We start from the raw sequence: 5,260 nt of genomic DNA on the forward strand, positions 1-5,260 counted from the left end.
TCCATGTACACGAAAGACTTAAAACTGCTCAGTCTCGCTGGGAACACTGAAAAGGTAATGATGTGGCTTCCCCCTACTATTCACCTTTGGATCAAGTCCACAGTCTTATTTCATCGTAGAGAAAATACAATTGGCAAGGATCTCTAAAAGTAAATCACAATTTGGGCAAATGAAAGAAAATACTTCACTATTCCCAAAGTTTGGTCGTATCTTCTGGATCAGAAGTATTTTGTAGACAAAGGAGAGTTTCACAAAACCGAGATGTCATACAGATGAAGGGACAAGGCATTTTCCACAGAAGCTTAACAATGTCAAACTTTCAAATGGCTCTTACAGTATAACCATTACATGTTACAGTAGTGTGGGTTCTGGGGATCCTTTGGCAGCAAATGCTGATTTAAAGGGCATGGGGTCTCTTTGGGTTGATCTGTTTGCTGGCCTGTTCTTGCAGAGCTACACAGATTTTCACTTTATTCCAGAGTTCAGTTAAAATTTCTATTTTTGCTCAAGAATAGCTCCCTGCTGAGTAGCATATGAACCTACATCATAGTCTACTTTTTCAGTTATCTCTAGGAGAGACTTTTTATCTTGTAACCATTGAATAGATTCCTAAAACACTGCCCTCCTGTGATGTTTTACAACTTGTGCTTCCATTTCTTCCATTTGTGAGACAGCTTCATGAAAAGTAAACAATTGTGGAGAAACTCTTCTTCACTGTGTTCACAAAGAAGTTTTACATTGGATCTCTGAAGGGAACTGCCCATACCCCACTCTGCCTCTAAGACATCAATCTGATTTGGTGGACGGTGCATCATTGAATGAAGATCCCCAGCATCAGCTGGATCCACAGTCAATTCTCTCACCTTATTTGCATACCTTAATGCATCAAGAGTATTTTCACAGGAGGCCATTCCTGAAGAGTTTGTAGCTATCATGAAGGCATGAGAGTTTTCACCCATGAATTAATCTCTTAACACCTGAGTGACTTTGCTTGCTCGGAAAGGAGTAGGAGGTTTGTTTCTACCTAAGGCTCTAATTCATTTCTGCAGTGCTAAAAGTCTTTTTACTAATTTCTGCACCTTCAAGCCTAGTTGCCTGTCGGCACTGGAAATACCAGCACCTCTGTCATTTCCAGGAAAATCAAAAAGAGAAAATTTCCCATGTAGTTTTCCTTTCCTTCTAAGAATAATCTGAAATACTGCATTGCTCCAAGGTGAATGTGCATTTGAAGATATTTGACCAGATGTTCTGCAACTCTTGCCTATGTCAATGAGTTTCAGTACATCTTCAACACATTTGACTTCCTGTTCCTGTAATCACACCACTTGAGCTGTCAGCACAGAGCCTGATGCAGGGCTCTAACCCACAAAGTGTGAGATCATGACCTGAGCTGAAGTCGGATGCTTAACCGACTGAGCCATCCAGGTGCACCCCACCTTCTAGCATTCTTAATTTTGCTTTCCTGTTTAGCAAGTCAAACACATTTCCACTATAAATTTCAAAGAAAACTGCATATACTTGAAGTTCTAACTTCTTATAGTTTGGTCTTTGGCATTAAGAAAATATCTCAAGCTGCTAAAGCATGAATTCCTTCAGAACAATCTTGGTTTGTTCCTTCCCTATGTTTGAGGTTTTCCACTTGCAGCAAAGGACATAGCCATTCTCCTTTCAAACAGAGTTTCCACTAATGGTCTGCCTGTGATCCTTCTAAACCATTTCACTTAGGATCTGAGTCATGAAAGGCAAAATCAAGACCAAATGTTTGGTTTTCTATGTAACTTATTGAGACAAAACTAAAAGTAGACTTACATACCATTACAATATTTTTACTAGGGATTATGATTACACCTAGAGCTTTCATTTGAGTTTATTTTTTACTGAATGGCCATTTTCATCAATAAGACCTGCTGTTGTCAATGGTCTACAATCCTTTTAAAGTCTCTGATCATACACAGAATTTCCTAATTAGGGTTTGTAGCACCAACATCCCGGGCTCTTAAGTTTTTTCTGCTACAGTTCCCTGTTTTTGTTTTTTGTTTTCTTTGTTTGCTTGTTTGTTTTTTATAATTTTTCTACTTTTTTCACACAGTTAGATTTTTCATGTGTATTCTGTTGTGAAGAGGAAGACTTTTCAGGAAGTTGACTAGGTTGTTCATGTGCAGAGCCAACCACTCTGATATCTTTTGGAGGAAGGTCATTTTTAACAGAAGCCACAGTCTGTCTATTCTTTACAATTTTGTTTACTTTGGCTGAGGATGCTGGAGGTAGAGGTGTTTCTGAACTGGATTCAATTTCTTCATCAGGAACAGAGTCATGGTTGACCGAAAAGATGCTCTCCAGGTCAGTATCTGTGCCCTTTATATCTCCATTTCTATCCATTCAACAGTAACACTTCCATTATTTTCATTTAAGAATGTTACCATTGCTTGATATATTTGGGTTTGCTAATTAGGGCCTTGAATTTGTTCTCATTTCTGGTTCTCCGTGGGTTTTCTCCTTTACAATAAAAATTATTTCCAAGCCTGACTGGGTCTCACTCCACACCCCAAGCACATGACATTAAACATTTTCCCCAAGAGGAATCACTTCTTGGCTAGATCTCCACATAAATCCCAATCTGCATGTTGCTGGAGTTGGCCAATACCATCACCTCATCTAAGGTGGGGTGGCGGGTAGTTGTGACACTATGAATGCAAGCAGGGCCTGAAGGGCAAGGAGTGATGTTGGGCATCCAGGAACCAGGAGAGTGGAACAGACCACGCTCGATTACCTAAAGCTGACTCAGGGTACAGAAATCATTTGTTTTATGTAAGTAACTTAAAAACTTCTTCATAAAATTAATGAAATAAATTAATGGCCATAGAGAGAAAATGCCCACAAATATATCCAGAGGACATGATGGGCAAATTTTTCCCCAAAAGACAAGTTTCTTTTTAATAAAGTGAAGTCTTCATTTGTAATTTTGTAAATTATTAAGTTGAAAAAATTTTTAATTTAATCCAGTGTAAAAAGAGTCAATGGCATACAACCTTATCATAAAACATTGAGAAATAAAACTTGCTGAGTTGAAAGACTACTTTCTCAATCTTTTAAATTCACTAAATTCTAAAATATCATCATTTTAATTTCATTCCTCAAGCTGTTCAACATAATACTATATATGCTGCACAAAGATGGGAAATCAGAAAGCATAAAAGTATACACTCTCCCAATTCAAGACAACTGCATTCATATTAAAAATGTTATTATTGATTACATACACGTGGGCATTTTGTTGATTTGAGATTAACAATTTAAAATGTAAGGTTTAGAAGCTCAAATAATCTGTCAGTTTCTCATAAATTATTAAATTCTATGTTTTTTTTTTAACATTCTTGCCCTTCTTTCATCTTTGTCCCACCAAAAGAAGATTAAAAAAGGAAAATAAATGTACTGGGAATAAAATCTGGTAAATTGCTATTGAAACCCACTGGCTTTGTTTGAACAAGATTTTACCACTTACTTACTAGCCACATGGTTTGGGCAGGTTACTTAATTTCTATGACTGTTAAAGTTTTGTTTTGTTCTGGTTTTGAAAAGTTGATAAACTGATATGACTATACCTTCAGAGTTTCAGGATGGCTAAAAGTAATGCATGCAAAATAAACAGCATAATGAATGCATTTGGTACTTATTCAATATTTATCATTAATAAAATTATTTTTTAATGTTTATTTTGAGACAAAGAGAGAGTACAAGCAGGGGAGGGGAAGAGAAAGAGGAAGAGAATCTCAGGCAGACTCCACACTCAGCGCAAAGCCTGGCATGGGTCTCGATCTCATGAACCACAAGATCAAGAGCCAAAATCAAGAGTCAGACGCTTAACTGACAAGCCACTCAGGCACCCCTATCATAAATAAAATTATTTTTAAATGTTACGATAATGTACTGATTATTTTCTGAGGTCATTAATTACAATTATGATGAGAATCATAAATCCAATGTTGGATCATAGAAAACAATATAGACAAAGCAATATGAATAATGGCTCAAAAGTTCATTAGTCTTTGTTGCCTAACTGGCACCAATAACATGAATTTGCAATGAACACAGGGATTTTACAATTAAGTGGCTTATATTAGTAATAGAAAAAGCAAAGCTCCTTTTAAGACTCAAAGTTGTTTGGACTATATATTATGACTTGCACTAACACCTTAATCTTTGACAACTTTTCTCTGGACTCTATTAAAGACCTCTTTCCCTAGTCTGGAACTTCTTTTTATAATATATATCAAGTCTTAAGTTAGGGAAATGTAAAATGTGATAGTAAAATATTTACAAATGTTCAAAAGAATAGATGTTGAAAATATTCTCTCAAATGTAGACCAGACATGAACAATGAAGTAAGATGGATTTCATTTTGATCTAATCATATCTATGCTATTTTATGTTCTGCACAATCTTCGGGTTCCGATAATTGCCATTCCCAAGAGAGTTCTGTTCCTGTCATGGCCAAGTAATCTCCCTCTCGACCAACACTACTGCAGATAACAATTATAAACTCAATAAAACATAAACATTTTCCTCAAGGCACTGGAGAGGGATAGAAGCAAGCTGATATTCCATGGAAGTTGACACAAAGAGGAAGACAATGATACAGGATCAAATTATTTATGACTCATCCTGAGAGGAGTCTCAAGCCATTATAATTCAATGTGGCCAAAATTTAACAAAAACCCTGCAGTCCTACTGACATGAGAGAACATAGGACAGGATTTAGTAAAAATGCAGCCACTTAACGTAAGAGAGGAAATACCAAAAGGAAAAGTGAGAGGGGATCCCTAAATTTTCTCTGTCTAAATCCCTGGCTAATCTCTGAAACACTCATTCATAGGGAAAACTCAACTCAGGCTAAAAGGAGAAATGGTGTTTTATAGATCAAGCTTGGTGAAATTATAGGTCTTTGAAAATAAGTTGAAAAAAATAGAGACTTAACTAGAAAGCAAACTGAGGGTTGATGGAGGGAGGTGGGTGGGAGATGGGCCAAATGTGTGATGGGGATTAAGGAGGGCACTTGTGATAAGCACTGGGTGTTACCTGCAAGTGATGAATCACTGAATTCTACTCTTGAAACCAATTAATAATAATAATAAAATGATAATAATAATAATGATAATAATAATGATAATGATAATAATAATAATAAAAATAGTCATCAGAAAGTCATAAGATCATCTATAGTTGCTAAAAATATCCATTGCAATGCCCAAGGAAACAATCC

At 36.3% G+C, this 5,260-nt stretch overlaps 1 pseudogene; it reads right to left on the reverse strand.

Annotated features, from left to right (window-relative positions):
• Nucleotides 1-397: 397 nt before the first annotated feature.
• LOC112855921 (kinesin-like protein KIF2A) lies at nt 398-2,438 on the reverse strand (annotated as a pseudogene).
• Nucleotides 2,439-5,260: the final 2,822 nt, after the last annotated feature.

The sequence above is a fragment of the Puma concolor genome, chromosome B3 (genome assembly GCF_028749965.1).
Source record: "Puma concolor isolate L17-30 chromosome B3, mPumCon1.1.hap2, whole genome shotgun sequence".
Classification (NCBI taxonomy): Eukaryota; Metazoa; Chordata; class Mammalia; order Carnivora; family Felidae; genus Puma; species Puma concolor.